General features: G+C 41.0%; 1 protein-coding gene across 1 annotated transcript in view; it reads left to right on the forward strand.

The window, feature by feature from the left end:
• The window catches only part of sdk2b (sidekick cell adhesion molecule 2b), a 469,615-nt gene that overhangs the window by 423,029 nt on the left and 25,120 nt on the right, over nt 1–21,466 (forward strand). The window lies entirely within an intron of this gene.

Below are 21,466 nucleotides of genomic sequence, written 5' to 3' on the forward strand. Positions count from 1 at the left end.
AGATTAGAAAGGATACTTATAATATTCCCTCACTCCTGAGAAATAATAAATATGATAGTGAAATAATTAATAAATTTCAAGAAGCAATAGTACACAGTACACAATACTCCAATTAGAAAGTGTTTGAATCTTTGTGGCATAATACATTAGAGATAAATTTGGTCTTGATTGAGGCAGTATGAAACATGTAACTAAGAATCATACAGTCTTCAATCACATCTCTTTAGAATTAGGTTTTAGAGTAGCTTCAACTTGTCAAACAATTTTCTCTCAATGGGCAGCCTTTTCAGATATAATTAAATTTTAACCCAAGTAAATATCATCTGAACTGTCATTTCTTGACTACTCAATGGTTTGCTTGTCTTTCATATCTCATTGTAAGTGAAGCTATGGCTTTCTGAATGATGAGACCTGAAGATAACTGATTCCTATTGATTTGGAGATGCCGGTGTTGAAGGAGCGTCACTCCAAAAGCTAGTGTGCTTCCAATTAAACCAGTTGGACTATAACCTGGTGTTGTGTGATTTTTAACTTTGATTCCTATTGTTTAGTGAAGTAGCAATAACTTAATTAGCCTGAATTCATTGGCAATTGCCTAACTGTAACATTTTTACACTATCATAAATCATCTTCGAGTGAAATTATCCAGTAAGTAGCTAAGCCTCTTCACTCTGTTTGTTAATTTCAGCTGAATAATGCAAGAAATATTTGTGATGGACCTCGCAGTGCCCTGTTTCTCAGTATTGTCCAATACTCTTCTGGGAAATAAAAAAGCCTACTAATGCTTATATAGTTAAAAATCACACGACACCAGGTTATAGTCCAACAGGTTTATTTGGAAGCACTACCTTAAATTATTTTGAGAATGTGACTTAACAGAAGTTCTGGAATTTGCATATTAATGAGCCGAAATCTGCAACCCATTCTAAAAGATGAAAGACTTAACAGCAATGTTTGTTCAATATATCATTTTGTTGCGTGACACTGTAATCTTTTGGTATAAATTCTGTGTCTTATGATCCTGCTCCACAGCTACCTGATGAACGAGCAGCACTCCAAAAGCTAGTGCCTCCAAATAAACCTATTGGAGTATAACCTGATGTTGTGTGATTTTTAACTTTGTCCACCCCAGTCAACACAAGCTCCCTAACATATATCAAGCCTCAAAAATGAATAATAGAATAATAGATACTTGGGTATGGTACCATAGGGAGTCTGTGACTTCAAAACCTGGAATAGGAGTTGACAATTTCCAACAGGAGGCAAGGGTGATAAATTATGGTAAAAAGTAAAATAACAGATCTTTTTATCATTACTTTTAATAAATAAAGTAATATGTCCAGAGCTGGTGACTGAAGGCGGTGGCCAATTGTCAGTCCATTGTGTTCATCCAGAGAAGTTAGGAGGTGGAAAGAACAGGAGAGCCGGGGGCCACTGCTGCAAGAAGAAGATTTGGTAACCTACTCATGAGATTTGGTGGCTGCAGATTGGGGAAGACCGACAATTGTGAAGCAGGCAGCTGTATTTATAATGGCGGGTTATGATAAAAGCATGATGGGAACAGAGTTGCACTCCGGTTGGGGTGGATAGTGTATGATGTCACAGGTAGTGCACTGGAAATCAAGCACTGATGTTCCTTGAATCATCGCAGAAGTTAAAGATTCTAAAATAAATATGCAATAATACCCCATTTTACCTAATTTTCAAACCAAGGTTAATAGAAAGCATAGACTAGGTTTCTGTACTTAACAAAAAGTACTACTTACGCCAGTAATTAGACTCTAGCTACAGGTAAATGGTGGTAAAGCATCAATGTTTAACCCTATAATTAAATCCCTAATGACTTTCTCACACACACACACACACATACACAAAATATGTTATGAGTGAGGATAACTGGGAGGCAGTTTATTTGCTGCGATGATCATTGTCCTGGTGAGAAAGTTGCTGCTCAGACCCTTCGGTCCAACCTGTCCATGCCAACCAGATATCCCAACCCAATCTAGTCACACCTGCCAGCACCTGGCCCATATCCCTTCAAATCCTTCCTATTCATATACCCATCCAAATGCCTCTTAAATGTTGCAATTGTACCAGCCTCCACCACATCCTCTGGCAGCTCATTCCATACACGTACCACCCTTCAACTACAGGGAACACAGAGACAGCTCCTGTGTTTGTGGAGATCAAAACACCTCTCCATCTTGTTCCCAGCCTCAAGCTATTCAGTTATGCAAGAACCATTACACCACTGACGGTGGCAAAAGGCTTTTACTATTGATAATTGGGTACTAATTCATAAATCAATCAACCTCTTGTTTGCACCCAGATGTATCTGGAAAACACCCCCCCTCCCCCCCACAACCCTCCCCCACCCTCCCGCCGGCTCCAATTCAACCCCAAACAAATGTTCACACATGCTGCTTGCAATGAGTGTCAGGTGACTTGCTATTCAAAACATGTAGCAATCCTTTGAAACTGTCTTTTAAAACAGCACCTTCTCATACTCACAGTTGTAGCAAGCACAAAAATGAAATAACGTGGTCTTTACAATGATACACCTCATTGTCACCTTATATGCTAAGGGCTGGGGTAGGGAGTGGAAGATGGGCTGCTGCAGACTGATAGACGTGTTGGATGAGGACCTGGGATGGTGTGAAGCCTATGGGATTCATGGGAAGGGCTATTAGGAAAGGGATTCTGATTTCTAGAGTCTCACTAATACATATATGCAGAGGCTGGAAACCACTGCCCAAAGAGTAATCACTGACCGCTTCCGTCATGCTGGAAATCGAAGTACATAATGGGTAAGAAAATGGTTGTGAACACACCTTGTGCAGGCAGAGGAAGTATCTCAATCTAGAAAGCAGGGAGCTGTAGAAACCAGCGATATGAGGCCCTTTGGAGGGCAACAAAATTACACACAGACACTGTTCAGGACATAGAACTGTGGGCTCCCTACTCCTACTAGATCCTAATGCATTAGCTTCCTGTGTCCTGTACACCCTGCCCCACATATTACTAACCACTTCATTCAGCACCAGCAATTTTACACAAAGGCCAGGGAATAATTAGGAATGTTTGATCAAGAGAAACAATGGTGCCAGTTGAATCCATTGCCCTTTTCATCTTGCTTCCATTTGCTCCAGCAGACTGTCAACATAGGAATCAATCCATGGTACATCTGTGTGGACTTGAGGCATTATGAATAGGAGTTTGCTCACTGAGCTGGAAGGTTCATTTTCCGATGTTTCATCACTATACTAGGTAACATCATCAATGAGTCTCTGGTGAAGCACTGGTGGTGTGGCCCGCTTTTTATTTATGTGTTTAGGTTTCCTTGGGTTGGTGATGCTGTTTCCTGTGGTGATGTCATTTCCTGTTCTTTTTCTCAGGGGATGGTAAATGGGATCCAAGTCAATGTGTTTGTTGATCGAATTCTGGTTGGAGTGCAATGCTTTTAGGAATTCTCGCGCGTGTCTCTGCTTGGCCTGTCCTGAGATGGATGTGTTTTCCCAGTCGTAGTGGTGTCTGTATATAAAGATACTAGTGAGAGTGGGTCATGCCTTTCTCAGCAACAAACCCAAACAAGCAGACAAAACGCATCCAGAAACCCTAGCCACTCTGCCCTACATCAAAGACATCTCGGAAATGACTGCCAGACTACTCAGACCCCTTGGCATCATGGTAGCCTACAAACCCATGAACACACTAAAACAGCTGCTAATGAACTTGAAAGACCCCATACAGACAACAAGCAAAACTAACGTCATTTACTAAATACCTTGCAAGAACTGTAACAATTACTACATTGGACAAACAGGCAGAAAACTAATCACCAGGATACATGAACATCAACTAGCCACAAAAAGACATGACTAAAAAGTGAGGTCTGCAGATGCTGGAGATCAGAGCTGAAAATGTGTTGCTGGTTAAAGCGCAGCAGGTCAGGCAGCATCCAAGGAACAGGAAATTCGACATTTCGGGCAAAAGCTTTTGCCCGAAACGTCGAATTTCCTGTTCCTTGGATGCTGCCTGACCTGCTGCGCTTTAACCAGCAACACATTTTCAGCACAAAAAGACATGACCCAGTCTCACTAGTATCTTTGCATACAGACGAGGAAGGATGCCACTTCGACTGGGACAACACATCCATCCTCGGTCAAGCCAAACGGAGACATGTGTGAGAATTCCTAGAAGCATGGCACTCCAACTGGAACCATTTACCACCCCCTGAAAAAAAGAACAAGAAATGAACATCTCCACAGAAAATACCATCACCAACCCAAGGAAACCTAAACACATAAATAAAAAGTGGGCCATACTGCCAGTGCTTCACCGGAGGCTCACTGATGATGTTACTTAGTATGGTGACAAAACGTCTGAAAACAAACCTTCCAGCTCAATGAGGAAACTTACATCCAGAACCACAACCTGAGCTACAAATCTTCTCAAACATCATTCGGCATTATGCTGGCACAGTTACAGTACAGGCTGACCAAGGACTCAAACAAAGAGATGTATTGCGAAACCAATAACACTCAGACAATTGTGATACTTTAATAGACTGTGCACTGCTACCGATGCCACCAAAGTCCTCTCCAAAGGATTTTTCTTTTTCTGTCCTTTGAGCTATGTTTCAGTGTTGTCCCAGTTCCACAGTTGGGGTGCAGGTGGTCTGCTCAGCAATGGAGTCTGTTGGCCTTGGAGGTTTGTTTAAGCATTTGTGTCTGGATAGCTCAAGCATGCTGAGGGTCTTCTTGCTGGAGCCTTGAAGCTCTCCTTGCTTTAACTTTCAAGGGTGCCTATGGCTTTGCTGAACTCCTGCAACCTCTGTGCCAGAGTGCCATTGCCTCCCACATACTTGTCTGATATTCCTGTTTCTCCTTGTACATTTGGATGAAGTCTCTGATTGCCAACACCACAGGGTCCTCCGTATGCCAGCAACCATTCGCGGCCAGATGAGAAGCTGTCACAATGAGGTGCTCAGCTGCTTGTACTCCTGAATTTTATAAATATGACATTCCCATCAGGGTGTCAGTATCTGAGCTTGTGGGGGTGCTGAAGGTTGTGTTGCCAATGCTTCTTTTGAGATCTCAGAATGCTCTTCCTTATAGGTCAAGGATGTACTTTCTGGCAGAGCTGGCTTATTCTTGGCAGGGGCAATGGACATCCTGCTGTTATCTGCAAGGCACAAGGGAGAGAAAGGGTCATGGCAAATGGTTGGAACTGCTATGCAATGATTGGTGCTGCTAGCAGGAATAATATGAGGATTGCGTGGAACAAAGAGTTGTACTCACTCAGTTGATGTCTCAGCGTCCCCACAGGAATGGCCTCAGTTGTCTTCTGCAGGCAACAGGATTCTCTCCTCAGTGGGATAGAAACTCAATGTCAAGCACGTCTCCACCCATTTTGGGTCTTTCCATCCTGTTATGGGCTGTTTTCTCCTGGACTGAGAGAAAGGGAGGGATTGAGTGAGTTAAAAGTAGTGGCTCAGCTGTTACTACTGTTGTAAGTAGTTGAAAGGTAGTGAGTAGGTAGTGCAGAGGCCATGCAGGGTTAGCAATGTTGGAGGGAACAAGAGCAAATGAGGGGAGACATTGCAGGCTATAGTGAGAGTGGGTAAAGCATGAGTCTTGGTAGAAGGTGGGTGCAGCTGAAGAGAGAGAGTGAGTGTGAGGTCACAGCAAGAATGTAGAACTTACACTAGTACATAGGAGAAGTTTGTTGACATTCTTGCAGCATTTTTCCGGACCATGGGTATCGCAGTGGTGACTTAGTGCTAGCCAGCCAGACTCTGGTGTCATGGCCTCCTCTGCTGGTCCTCAAGCAAAGGGTGGTCCTTCTCTGCATCACCCCATCCACTAGAACCTCCACCTCCCTATCGGAGGATCATTTTCCTTTTTTCCAACATACTTCAAATGACTGTTCATCATCAATCAGGGCAGCTTTTCAATGCCAGTGCTTGTCTGGGTGCACAGTGGCACAGGCACCAGAGATATCTGATGAGTGGCGAGTTGATCTGGAAACAGTGAGTGGTAAGATGGGACTAGAAATGAGCAAGAGAGTCATCACAGGGATGGGATATATAGTTAACAAGATGTGTTTGGGGAGATACAGCAAAAGTTCCCATTAAGCCTCACGGTAGGAGCCCAACAAGAACCTTGACAAAATCAACATATATCCAAAATAAATAAGGTTGAGACCAGAGTTTTGTATCATTTCAGGATTTCTGATGCAAAAAAATGCATTTTTCCAGTACAGTTACAATGTATATCCTCCTTGGAAGGTTTATTTATAGTCAAGTATTTGAACCATTGAAGTCTATGATGCAATTTCTTATACTGAGACTTAACATTTGCTTTATATTTTGGATTAAGACAGTTGTTACTGTATCTTTTATTATGAAACGTATGTTGTTCTCTCCACTTGTCTGTCAGCCTATCCTTGTGTTGCATGGAGCATCCTATCAGAACATCATAAATAGCTTAAAATTGTTATTCAGTTGTCAAGTCGATGCACTTATGAAAAAAAGTGAAGTCAGGTCATAAATGTATTTCTGCGAAAATGCCTGAAATAACCTTACTCCCATTGATATTGAGTTCCTACCTCATTCATTGCATAAGTGAAATAGAAAATAATTTAAAGGGTGAGGAAGAACAACTAATCCTGTACTTCAAACAAGATGGATGAAAACAAATTTAATTTAGTTAAAATGGATAAATGAATTTTAAGTAACCCCCAACACTAAAATTCAGGCCTCTAGGTTGAAACTGACATTTAGTTGCTGTTAGACTTTATTGTAATCTTGTGCTGGACATTATAGTAAGTAGCATGGGATTTCAAGTGTCATTTTGGTGGTAACTAAGAAAAACTGTTCAGAAGACAAGCAATTTAGAGCACGATCACTTGTTTGATTATTGAGATGAAGGGGTTACCTTATGCGTAAAGGTTGGACAGACTGGGGGATTGGAGTTTAGAAGAATAAGAAGTGAACTTATTGACACATGTAAGATCTTGAGGACACTTGCCAGGGAGGTCCTGAAAGGTTGCTTCCACTTGTGGGAGAGAAATGAACGAGGGACACAGTTTCTCTCAGAGGGTCAAGAGCCTGAGAACTCTCTTCCACAGAGAGCAGTGGAGGCAAGGTAATTGAACTTTATTTAAGATAGATGTAGATAGATTCTTGACTAAGAAAGGAGTCGAATGGGTATTAGGGCTGGCCAGGAAATGGAATTGACTCCAATGTCAGACCAGCTGTGACTATTGAACGGCAGAGCAAGTCTGAGGGGTAAATCGCCTATCCCTGTCCCTAATTGATATATTCATTGTGCTTTTGGTCTTTAAATTGAATAGTAGATTGTAGCTAAGAAATACTGCAATTTTAACCTTCAGTTCAATAAACTCATCCAAACTGCTGATTATTGAACTCCGACTTGTTCAAGGTTAAAGCTTATCACAACGCCCTTATTAATCCTAAAGTAAATTACAAAACTGTAATCTAATTATGGAAAGTTGCATATCATGTCAAGCAGTAAGTTTGTCTGATCTATGACCATTACCTGAGTACTAGAATAGCACAACAGCTTCCAATATGTACTTGTTATTCTTAATCAAAGGCATGGTTTGTTTTTTTGTTTTCTACCTTTTCTTTCATTTCTAGAGACACATCATTATTTCAAACAAATGTTGGTAGACATTACCTCCACGACTGAAGATGGATAGAAAAATGGCTTTCTGTTCTCTTTATTGCCATATTTTAAAAAGCTTATCTAAGAGAGAACAATGGACAGATTGCAGTAGCATTTGATACATTGATAAGATACAGCAGCAGACAGAAATGATTAGTTTTTGGGAAAGGTCTGGATCCTTGAATTTTAAAGAATCCAAAAATATCAGGAGATAGGAAGAATTGTTTTTCTTGTTCAGAATTTTGTGCACTACTTTATTTAGACTATTGTCAATTGTCTTAGCAGCAGTGTTTTCAGAGCAGCATACTGCAGCTCATTTTAGGTGTTAATGATTTGAACTTTGGCTTCAGACACACTTTTGAAAGTAAAAGTATCAGAAAGGGTAACACAAAATTATGAAGAAGAATTAATAATGAAAGCTTAATCTGTTCATTCATCGGTGAATTTCTATCACAAAGAAACTTAAAAGGACAATCCATTGTGACAATTATTTAAAGTTACATCTGGTAAGATTATTAATCAATTAAGGAATTTTGAACGTGGATCTTTTTTGTATTCACATGTACATAGTCCCTATTTAATATGAACTGAGAAAAGAACTGTCAGTAAGACCTATCATATGTTGAACATCTTTTCAAATTAAATTTTAAATATCTTCTCATTTAACATTCGACTTTGATTTTAATATTAAAATAGGTGTATTATGCTATTCAAATTCCTAATTTTTATGCCAACCTTTATTGCATAAGTAGTTTTATACCGTGTCCCAAAATCCATTTTTAGCATGACTAGAAAAGCTGGACTTCTGCCACATCTACTCAACACTAACAAACATTCACTACTTCCCACATCCAAGAAAACTTCTTTTTTCAAATAGAAAACGTATTGAGCAATGAATAACAGATGCCTCTGAAGCATTCATTACAGAAATGAAAACATCCATATTCCGATAAGAATCTGGACTTTACAGAGAGACAAGCATGTTTGCGTAGGAGACAAGAACAATATTGTTTCTTTCCCCTGAGCAATTCCTGTTTTAAAAATTGTTACCCTTTATTCTGGTGATTGCAATAGCTGCATCATTGGCAGGAGTTCTTTGACAGCACCTTCCAATCCCATTGTCTCGACCATCTGGAAAGACAATGATGTCTTATTAGAACACCACCAGGTTCCTTTCCAAGCCACACACCAACCTGACTTGAAACTACAACACCATTCCTTCATGGTTGTTGGATCAAAAACCTGGAACTCCATTCCTCAGCATTGTGTATGTGTGTACCAGCTATGCCACATGGATCACAGTGGTTTCAAAGTGTGACTCATTAACACCTTAAGAGATATTAGAATGGATAAAAAATGTTGACCTTGCCAGCGACATTCACATTTAATGAATTAATATAAAAACTTATAATAGCAATACATCAGATTAGGGTTTTCTCTGGCTATAAAAATGCCTCATTTTGAACTTCAGACAGTGCTTTCAGCTGAAAACAACACATCTTTGTAGTCTCTGAATGGCATTGCTAATTTGTACTGAGTCATGGTTGTTTGTGCTGTGAATTCACATCCATCAACTTTAGAATATGTAAATAAGATGCTCCAACAACAGATGGCCTTTAAGTGGTTTAGAGACTAGAGGGGTCTGGGGTAATTTTGTACAGCCCTGGAACAACTCAGAAGTTCTCTTGCAGGCTGCACACAATCAGCCCCTTTAAGTTAGTGCACATGCACAGCTACAAAACAAAAAAAAGTGGTTAACTTAAATTAAAGTCACCTATGAACTTTATAGGAAAATGAGAGTGTATGTTCGTCTTGGGGGTTGAAAGGGTGGCGGTTGCACACACATTCATAATGAGATGGTATGCAGTCGTATCCAGAGAATCAAACTTCTGTTTCTGTTCAGATGGCCTCATTATGATTGCTTGGCAGGACTCAAAATGATTAATCCATTGAGCTCAACCAGCCATGTACACACGTTCAAGTAGGTATGCATATGCCTTAACGAGAAAATAGGGGAAGAAGGAAACTAAATAAAGGAAAAGAGGATTCTGGGTAATCCAAGATGGAGGATGGGGAAATTGTGACTGTAAGAACTGCTCCTTTTTTGAGGTATTTTTGATGTTTGAGGTGATTTCCTCGAATTCCAGGAACACCAATTACTGTTTTATGTGCTGCTACAGTGTTTTGGAACAGGGGATAAAAGGTCAAAACAATGGCACTTTAAAAAGGTTGAAAGGGGATCACCAATAGGGTGTCTTTATCTTCAGGTACATAAAAACTGTTGATAACTGTGATCTAGTTTCATGAAAATGTGAAGCTTGCAGTTAAGCTCAAAATTAAATTGTACAATACACAGTATAAATGTCTGCACCCACAGATAGAACATAGAACATAGAACAATACAGCGCAGAACAGTCCCTTCAGCCCTCGATATTGCACCGACCTGTAAACTATTCTCAGCTCGTCCCCCTACACTATTCCATCATCATCCATGTGCTTATCCAAGGATTGTTTAAATCTCCCTAATGTGACTTAGTTAACTACATTGACAGGTAGGGAATTCCATGCCCTTACCACTCTCTGCGTAAAGAACCTGCCTCTGACATCTGTCTTAAGTCTATCACCCCTCAATTTGCAGTTATGCCCCCTCGTACAAACTGATGTCATCACCCTCGGAAAAAGACTTTCACTGTTTACCCTATATAATCCTCTGATCATCTTGTATGTCTCTATCAAATCCCCTCTTAGCCTTCTTCTTTCCAATGAGAACAGACCCAAGTTTCTCAGCCTTTCCTCATACGACCTTCCCTCCAGATCAGGCAACATCCTAATAAATCTCCTCTGCACCTTTTCCGATGCTTCCACATCCTTCCCAAAATATAGCAGACCAGAACTGTACACAATATTCCAAGTGTGGCCACACTAGTGGTTTGTATAGTTGCAGCATGATATTGCGGCTCCAGAGCTCAATCCCTCTATGAATGAAACCTAACACACCATATGCCTTCTTAACAGTACTATCAAACTGCATGGCAATTCTTAGGGATCTATGTACATGGACTCCAAAACCATAAGACCATAAGACACAAGACCATAAGACATAGGAGTGGAAGAAAGGCCATTCGGCCCATCGAGTCCATTTCCGCCATTCACCATGGCTGATGGGCATTTCAACTCCACTTACCCGCATTCTCCCCATAGCCCTTAATTCCTCGAGACAACAAGAATCTATCAATCTCTGCCTTGAAGACATTTAGCGCCCGGTCTCCACTGCACTCTGCGGCAATGAATTCCACAGGCCCACCACTCTCTGGCTGAAGAAATGTCTCCGCATTTCTGTTCTGAATAGACCCCCTCTAATTTTAAGGCTGTGTCCACGGGTCCTAGTCTCCTCGCCTAACGGAAACAATTTCCTAGCGTCCACCCTTTCCAAGCCATGTATTATCTTGTACATCTCTACTAAGTCTCCCCTTAATCTTCTAAACTCCAATGAATACAATCCCAAGATCCTCAGCGGTTCCTCATATGCTAGACCTACCATTCCAGGGATCATCCGTGTGAATCTCCGCTGGACACGTTCTAGTGCCAGTATGTCCTTCCTGAGGTGAAGGAAACCCCTCTGCACATCCACACTACCAAGTGCTCTGCCTTCCTGTTATTCTTCCCAAAGTGCTTCACCTCAATTTAGCTGCTTTGAACTCCATTTGCCACCTCTCAGCCCAATTCTGCATCCCTACCCGCATTCACCTATTGTACTCTTTGCTACCTTTCCCCACCCTCCTCCCTGACCTATCACCTCCATTCCCACCCCCATTCACCTATTGTACTCTGTGCTACCTTCTCCCCAGCCCCACCCCCCATTCATCTCTCCACCCTGGAGGCTTCCTGCCGCTATTCCTGATGAAACGTCGATTTTCCTGCTCCTCGGTTCCACAGGGTCCACACTCAACTTCCCACTTCTGTCTTTGACTGGCCCTATTCCTATCCTAGTCATCCTTTTATTCCTCAAATACCTAATGAAAGCTTTAGGGTTCTCCTTTATTCTATTTGCTAAAGACTGTTTGTGTCCTCTCTTCGCTTTTCTTAACTCTCTCTTTAAATCCTTCCTAGCTGATCTGTAACTCTCCATCGCCTCATCTGAACCATCTTGCCTCATCAACACATAAACCTCCTTCTGCTTAACAAGAGATGCAATTTCTGTAGTAAACCACGGTTCCCTTACCTTATCATTTCCTCCCTGCCTGACAGGGACATACCTATCAAGGACACGCCATATCTGTTCCTTAAACCAGCTCCACATTTCCATTATCTGCATCTCCTACATTTTGCTACCCCATTCTATGCATCCTCATTCTTGCCTAATCGCATTATAATTGCCCTTGCTCCATCGATAACTCTTGACCTGTGGCATGTACCTATCCCTTTCCATTGCTAAACTAAACATCACTGAATTATGGTCACTCTCTCCAAAGTGCTCAACTACAACTGAATCAAACACCTGGCCTGGTTCATTACCAAGCACCAGATCCCCTATTGTTGCTCTTCGACGTACTGCGTCAGAAAACCCTCCTGTCCACATTGGACAAAAACTGATCCACCCAACGTGCTAGAGTTATAGCATTTCCAATCAATGTCGGGGAAGTTAAAGTCTTCCATTATGACCACCCTGTTCCTTTCACTCCTGCCCAGAATAATTTTGCCAATCCTCTCTTCCACCTCCCTGGAGCTCTGCAGAGGCCTATAAAAAATTCCAAGCAATGTGACCTCTCCTCTCCTGTTTCTAACCTCAGCCCACACTACCTAAGTAGACGAATCCTCATCAAAAATTCTTTCAGCCACCGTTATATTTTTCTTGTCTAATATAGAACATAGAACATTACAGCGCAGTACAGGCCCTTCGTCTCTCGATGATGCGCCACCCTGTCATACTAATCTGAAGCCCATTAACAATGCCACACCTCCCAGCCTTCCTGTTCTTAATGAAAAATCTAAACCCTGGAACCTGCAACATCCATTCCTCACCCTGCTCTATCCATTTTCTCCAAAATGGCCACAACATCGAAGTCCCAGGTACCTATCCATGCTGCAAGCTCACCGACCTTATTTCTGGCGTTGAAGTAGACACACTTCAAACCAGTTTGCTGTCTGCCAGCACATTCCTGTGACACTGAAATCCTGTCCCTGTTCTCCCTACTCTCATCCTCCTGTGCACTGCAACTACACCTCAGGTTCCCATCCCCCTGCTGAGCTAGTTTAAACCCACCCGAATAGCACCAGCAAATTTCCCACCCAAGATATTAGTACTCCTCTGGTTCAAATGAAGACCATCCTGTTTGTACAGGTCCCACCTTCCTCAGAATGAGCCCCAATTATTCAAGTACCTGAAACTCTCCCTTCTGCACCATTCTTGCAGCCCCGTGTTCAGCTGATATCTCTCCCTATTCCTTACCTTGCTATCACGTGGCACGGGTAACAAACCAGAGATCACAACTCTGTTGTTCTAGCTCTCAGCTTCCACCTAGCTCCCTGAAATCCTGGTTTACATTCCTATCCCTCTTTCTACCGATGTTGTTGGTACCGACATGGACCACGAATTGAGATTGGTCACCATCTCCCTTCAGGACCACAAAGATACAATCTGAGACATAGAACACCTCACCCCCAGCAGGTTTTGTTTCACTGATATTTATATTTCTTTGTACAATAATAGATGACTCTTTCTTTGATGTGGTTTTTCATTACTTGTGAAGGCCTGAAATGCATGTTTACTGGATTGATGATCCAGTAAAAGGAGATGGACCTTCTAGCTTGCTGACCTCACAATCTACCTGCCTCCATTGCCAAGTTGGGGCACAACTCAGAGGATAAAAATATGGCAGAAGTAGGTACCGTTACCAGAGACAGAATTGTGGAATTGGGAACTTGCCCGATGACCATCTCCTTGCTGAAAATTAAGCCCTATGATAGGATTTCTTAAGATCGACATAGAAATGATGTTTCCATTTGCAGGGGAAAATAGCATTAACAGTCATAAAGGCAACAGTCACTAATGAATCAAATAGAGAAGTCACGCAAATAGTGGTCAAGCCCATGAGTGGTTAGATTTTGAAATTTGTTACCTAACAGAGTAGTTGGAATGATTATTATCTCTGTGCACTTTAAGATAATTCTTGGCAAATACATAAAGAAGAATGCAACAGATGAATGTGTCCATGGGGTTAGATGAAAACGGAATGAGGAGGTTCATGTGAAAAATGAACATCAGCATAATCCTGTTGGGTTGAATGTAGACTATGTATTACCATGTAAATCTGACTTCACTGGGAGTAGTTGACTATTTGTGACCACAGTACAGCCTGATTATTCACTAACCTCATTTGTAATTGAATAGTTGTTGTGTTTTAATTTGTTCCCTAAAATATCATTTGGCATTGTTCCATTATAGATATGGATATGAAGGAAATGTTGAAAGGTACTGCTGTTGCAGTTGTTTATTTGGTACAGGCTGTAACAAGTTAGAAGATTGTGTTGATGTCACGGTTGCTGTTTTTGCAAGGTTTGTCGGCAAGAGTGCTGTGAGTAAAATAAATATCTGTCCCTGTGAATTGCACTTTTATTAAACTATGATAATCTTTCATTTAGATATGTGTTGCTGTAGAAGGGATGGAACATGTCTGTCAGTTGTATTTTAACTTGTCTATTTGACAAATGTACAATATAGAAAAGTAAACAATTGAGGATACTGGAATCCAAACTAAAAACAGAAAATGCTGAAAATATTCAAGAGATGAGACAATATCTGTGGAGAATTTTAGATTTAACATTTCGCGTTGATGGACTGGGAAAATTTAGAGATTTAATAGATTTTGAATAAAGGGAAAGTGGGACAAGGACAAAAAGAAAGTCTCCTGTCGGATGAAAGACAAGAGTTTGAATGACAGAAAAGCTGGTGTTACAGGACCAAAGATAATCATGATGGGTCAAGAAAAATAATAAAAGAAATATTTCAAGTAGGTATGCATATGTCTTATAGAGAAAATATGGGAAGAAGGAAACAAAATAAAGGAAAAGAAGATTTGGGTAATCCAAGATGGAGGATGGGAAAAATTGTGGCTGTAAGAACTGCTCTTTTTTTGAGGTATTTTTGGTATTTGAGGTGATTTCCTTGAATTCCAGGAGCAGAAATTACTGTTTTATGTGCTGTTACATTGTTTTGGAACTTCAGGGGAAAAAAAGGTCAAAACAATGGCACTTTAAAAAGGTGGAAAACAGACAAAGGCAGTGACTACATAGCCAGAGAAAGAAAACTATACTGGTGTCTGACACATCAGTGAATCTGCACAGTTACTGCCTTTGCTGCTTGGGTTCAAATATCTCTGGATATCGGAGTGGGTCTACAAAAAGTTAATAACAGCACAATTCATAGCTGACGTTGGATGAACTTGTGTGGGGAGAGCTCACAGTACAGGATCAGACAAGTGCATAGTTTTTGAGTGGAACCTTACTATAAATCTACAATAGTGGGTTCTTTATTGATGAGATCCATCAATTTTAAAAATATACACAATGAGTACTAAGTTAGCCTAGAGCAGTTTTTTTTAAAGCAATAAGACAGTGCTATTTTCTGGGTGTGTAGAGTGTGAAGGAACAAAGATGGCCTTTAGTAGAGTGATGTGCTTTTCCTGTCAGAAGTGGGTGTTTAGGGAGGGTTTCCATGTTACTGATTATTATATGTGCAGAAAGTGTCTTTGGTTGTGAATCCTATCAAATCGCATGGATCTGTTGGAGCAGCAGTTAGAGGCCATGAGGAATTTACAAGAGCTAGGGGATGTGATAGCTGGCAGTCACAGGAATGGAGAAAAGCTGTAGATACAGTCAGGTGGATGAGATAATTCCAGGAAACGTAAAAGAGACACAGGTGATGTAGGAGTCTCCTATGATTATTCCCATCTCAAACCAGTATGCTGTTTTAGAAAAAGTAGGGGGTGATGGACTCTCAGGGGAATGCAGTATGAACAGCCAAGTTTCTAGTACCATGAATGGCTCTAAGGTAATGAGAGGCACGTTGGGTTCCAAGTAATCAATTGTGATAGGGAACTCTAGTCAGAGTCACAGTTAGATGTTTCTGCAGTCGACAGTGAACAATCAGAATGGTGCGTTGCCTCACTGGTGCCAGGATCAAAGATACCTCTGAGAGGGTACAGAATGTTCTCAAAGGGGAGAGGGACCAGCAGGAGGTTGTTGTACACATTAGAACTAATGACATAGGATGGGAAAAGGATGAGATTCTGAAGGGAGAATATAGGAAGTTATGCAGGACTTTAAAAAATAGAGGTACTCGAGAGTAGTAATATCTGGATTACTCCGGGTGCTACGAGCCAGGAAGTGTAGGAACAGGAGGATAGAGCAAATGATTGTGTGGCTGAGAAGCTGGTGCAGGGGAGAAGGGTTCACATTTTTGGATCATTGGAATCTCTTCTGGAGTAGAAGCGATATGTTCAAGAAGAACGGATTGCACCTGAATTGGAAGGGGACTAATATACTGGCAGGGAGAGTTGCTAGAGCTGCTTGGGAGGATTTAAACTAGCGGGTGGGGGGTTGGGACCCAGGGAAATATTGAGGAAAGAAATCAGTCTGAGACTAGTATATTTGGGAAAAGGAATGAGTCAAACTGTCAGGGCAAGCAGGAAGAAAGCAGAGAACAAGTTAGGATTGATAAATTAAACTGCTCTTATTTCAATGCAAGAGGCCTAACAGGGAAGATAGATGAACTCAGGGCATAGATAGGAACATGGGACTGGAATTTAATAGCAATTACAGAGATGTTGCTGGATGTCTTAAAATGCGTTAAGGTGACTATATCCCTAGGATCTGATTAAGTGATTGCTGGGCCCATTGCTGAGGCACAGTGGTTAGCACTGCTGCCTCACAGCGCCTGAGACCTGGTTTCAATTCCCGACTCAGGCGACAGACTGTGTGGAATTTGCACATTCTCCCTGTGTCTGCGTGGGTTTCCTCTGGGTACTCCGGTTTCCTCCCACAGTCCAAAGATGTGCAGGTCAGGTGAATTGGCCACGCTAAATTGCCCGTAGTGTTAGGTAAGGGGTAAATGTAGGGGTATGGGTGGGTTGCGCTTCGGTGGGTCGGTGTGGACTTGTAGGGCCGAAGGGCCTGTTTCCACACTGTAAGTAATCTAATCTAATCTAAAAAGTAATCTAATTTGTATCATCGATAGTCATAGCTGAGATGCTGGAAGCCTGGAGGTTGGCTAACGTGGTGCCACTATTTCAGAAAGGTGAGAGAACTAGAGACCAGTGAGCCTGACATCAGTGCTGGGCATGTTATTGGAGGGAATCCTAAGGGACAGGATTTACATGCATTCGGAAGGGCAAGGACTGATTAGGTATAGTGGACATTGTGTGTGGGACATCATGTCTCACGAACTTGATTGAGTTTTTTGAAGAAGTAATGAAGAGGATTGATGAGGGCAGAGCGCTGAATGTGATCTATATGGACTTCAGTAAAGCGTTCAACAAGGTTCCTCATGGTAGACTGGTTATTAATGTTAGATCACATGGAATATGGGGAATCTAGCCATTTGGCTACAGAACTGACTCGAAAGTAGAAGACAGAGAGTGGTGGTGGAGGGTTGCATTTCACATCGGAAGCCTGTGACCAGTGGTGTGTCACAAGGATTTGTGCTGGGTCCACTGCTTTTTGTCATTTATTTAAGTGATTTGGATATGAACATAGGAAGTATAGTTAGTAAGTTTGCAGATAACACCAGAATTGGAGTCTGTAGTGGACAGCGAAGAAGGTTACGTCAGAGTACAACAGGAATCTTGATCAGATGGGCCAATGGGCTGAGGAATGGCAGATGGAATTTAATTTAGATAAATGCGAGGTGCTGCATTTTGGAAAGGTAAGTCAGAGGAGGGCTTATACACTTAATGGTAAGGTCCTGGGGAGTATTGCTAAAGAGTCCTTGGAGTTCAAGTTCATAATTCCTTGAAAGTTGAGTAGCTTGTAGATAAGATAGTGAAGAAGGCATTTGGTGTGCTTTCCTTTATTGGACAGAGCATTGAGTATAGGAGTCGAGAGGTCATGTTGTGGCTGTACAGGACATTGGTTCAGCCAGTTTTGGAATATTGTGTGCAATACTGATCTCCCTCCTATCAGAATGATGTTGTGAAACTTGAAAGGGTTCAGAAGAGATTTACAAGAATGTTGCCAGAGTTGGAGGATTTGAGCCATAGGGAGAGGCTGGGGCTGTTTTCCCTGGAGCATCAGAGACTGAGGGGTTACCTTATAGGAATTTATAAAATGATGAGGGCTATGGATAGGGTAAATAGATAAGGTCTTTTCCCTGGGTGGTGTGAGTTCACAACTAGAGGGCATAGGTTTCGGGTGAGAGTAGAAAAATTTAAAAGGGACCTCATGGGCAACATTTTCACACTGAGCTGGTGCATGTATGGAATGGGCAGCTAGAGGAAGTGGTGGAGGCTGGTACAATTACAACATTTAAAAGGCATCTGAATGAGTATATGAATAGGAAGAGTATAGAGGGATGTGGGCCAAGTGCTGGCAAATGGGACTAGATTAGGTTCGGATGTCTGGTCAGCATGGATGAGTTGACTGAAGGGTCTGTGTCCATGCTGCATATCTCTATGACTCTATTGAATATAGAAAATGAGATCTTATGAGAAGTTTCATACAGTACTGTAGAAATCTTCTCTGAAGAGCTCATCATAACAAATTTCTGAAAATCACATTGTTCTATAACTGTAATTAACCTAACATCAAAATCTTCAATGGGTTGCCAAAGAATGAGTATGTTTCACACCCTGTAAATTTGCACATCAACTTGTTATCATGGTGGTTTTATTTTGCACATACATATGCTACATTTGATGATATCTCCCTTGAACTATCCATTTGTGGAAGTCTGCAGGTGGTTACACATTCCATTTTGAAACGTGAATGCAAGATCCATCTTAAATATGAGCTGTGCCACTTTGAGATTATCTGGAAAGGCCATGATACAATATCATAATTTTGAATATTAAGAGTCTGAAAAGAGAAATGAAAGTTTAATACATTATCTTTCAGTGCAGAATTTTGTAGTAGTTATTATGCTATTTGCCACTTTGGCTTAAGAAAAATTAATCAAATTTGAGTCATAATATCGACCCTTCAGAACAACAATACCCAAGCATATCTCAGTTTCTGCTTCTAATCCAAACTGTCCTTGCCTAGCAGTTCCTAATTCTTCTGATCAAAATGGTCATTCAGCAGGAAAAGTACATTCTTGGCATTGCAAAATATTGTTGATCTCTCTTCTCACTAGTTTTTTTTTGTTGAACATATTGCACTATCGTAACTGACTAGGAGTTTTCTTTCTCGACTTAAAAATCAGAAACTTTTTTTTAATAATTCAGTCATGCAGAATCACATTGTTCTCAGAAACTGAAGAACAAAATCTTTATCCAAATGCAGCCACTAAAAGCACATTTCTAAAGTTAAATCACTGAGCAGTTACCTCTGTAACAGAAGTTGCTATGTAATATTCAAAATTTACCTCAAAATACACTACAAATGAGTATTAATAAATGTCAAATCGCATACATATGTTGCGTATATCCATGAAGTTGGGATTATGTAAAAGAGTATTAGGTGGAACTGGAAGACAAATTAAATACTGTAAACCTGCAGCACGTCATGGAGTTTCCATGCAAGTAATTTGCATTTGCATGACAAGTGTAGGTTGAAATGTTAGAGCTGGCCTTTTATTTCTGTTCAGCTGATAGCTAATCAGGCGCTTTAAACTAAACGTCTTACGCCATTGTTTCACATCTGAAAGCTAATGTTAGTTCCAGTGATATGCACACAGACAATACTTTATCAACAAAGGACTGGGCAGGAGGGAAAAGATAAGTTTAAAAATCTAAATGATATTTGCATTTTCCAATCGTGCGTACTTAAAAAATTCCAGTCTGGCTGAGATGTTTAATTAATCTACTTGAACCATTTGAAAGGTTTCATTCTGTCCTTTGAATAAAACATTAGCAACAGATTATTTTACAATTCTGCAGAGCTTCAAGAAATGCAGTGCCAGAGTGCCTTTCTCCACTTCTGGAGGATCACCAGAAAGAGACCAATGTTTTCTATGATTTCATTCACTATTGTCTGAAATTATGAAGAAATTGCCTTCTTTACATTATAATTGTTTATTTGTGTTCCTAAACAACAAAAACAAATATGGCACCTTTAAACATAACAAAATGTTGGAAGATGCACCACAGGATCATAATAAAGCAAAAGTACTGTATGACAGTGAACCTTCTAAAGAGGCATTAGATCAAGTGGCTGAAAGCTTAGTCAAAGAGGTGGGATGTTTTAACAAGTGGCTTAAAGGAGGGAAATGAGGAAAAGAGGTGTATCCAGAGCTTAATACTTATGCAACTGAAGAAAGAATGTCCACCAGTGATAAGTCAATAAACATCGAGGGGTTCAAGATGCCAGAAGTAGATGGCACAGGTATCTCAGAGGGTCATGTGATTGGAGGACATTACAGTGTTAGGTAGAGGCAAGGTCACGGAGAAATTTGAAAACGAGGATCAGGATTTTAAAATAAAAAGATTCCTGGCCAAGACACAATATGTGTGAATGAAAACAGAGATGAAAGGGAGGACGGAAAGGAAATGATGCATGTTAAGACATCACCTGCGGAGGTTTGGAATTGTCAATATTTAGAGTTACAAGGCACAAATAAAGGTTTCAACAGCAGGTGAAGTAAGATATGAGTTTCAGCGATACTACATCGGTAGAAATAAGCAGTCTTACTGATGATGAAATTATAAGAGTAGAAGCTCATCCTTGGGTCAGATATGACAGCAAGGTTGTGGTCAGATAAGCTTACTCTCAGACTATTACCAACTAGAGTCAAAGAGTCATAGAGATGTGCAGCACGGAAACAGATCCTTCGGTCCACTTGTCCATGCGACCTAGATATCCAAATTCAATCTAGTCCCATCTGCGAGCACCCAGTCCATAACCCTCCAAACCTTCCTATTTATATGCTCATCCAGATGCCTTTTAAATGTTGCAATTGTACTAGCCTCCACCTCTTCCTCTGGCAGTTCATTCCATACAAGTACCACCCTCTGCATGAAAACGTTGCTCCTTAGGACTCTTTTATATCTTTTTCCTCTCACCCTAAACCTATGCCCTCTAGTTCTGGATTCCCCCACCCCAGGGAAGAGACTTTGTCTATTTATCCTATCCATGACCCTCATGATTTTATAAATCTCTATAAGGTCACCTGTCAGCCTCCGACACTCCAGGGAAAATGGCCCCAGCCTATTCAGCCTATCCCTGTAGCTCAAATCCTCCAACCCTGGCAACATCCTTATAATTTTTTTCTGAACCCTTTCAAGTTTCACAACATCTTTCCAAAAGGAAGGAGACCAGAACTGCACGCAATATTCCAACAGTGGGCTAACCAATGTCCTGTACAGCCACAACATGGCCTCCCAACTCCTGTACCCAATACTCTGACCAATAAAGGAAAGCATACCAAACACCTTCTTCACTATCCTATCTACCTGCAATTCCACTTTCAAGAAGCTATGAACCTGCACTCCAAGGTCTCTTTGTTCAGCAACACTCCCTAGGACCTTATCATTAAGTGTATAATCCTGCTAAGATTTGCTTTCCCAAATTGCAGCACCTTGCTTTTATCTAAATTAAACTCCATCTGCCACTTCTCAGCCCTT

This window comes from Hemiscyllium ocellatum, chromosome 25 (assembly GCF_020745735.1).
Source record: "Hemiscyllium ocellatum isolate sHemOce1 chromosome 25, sHemOce1.pat.X.cur, whole genome shotgun sequence".
NCBI classification, from domain to species: Eukaryota; Metazoa; Chordata; class Chondrichthyes; order Orectolobiformes; family Hemiscylliidae; genus Hemiscyllium; species Hemiscyllium ocellatum.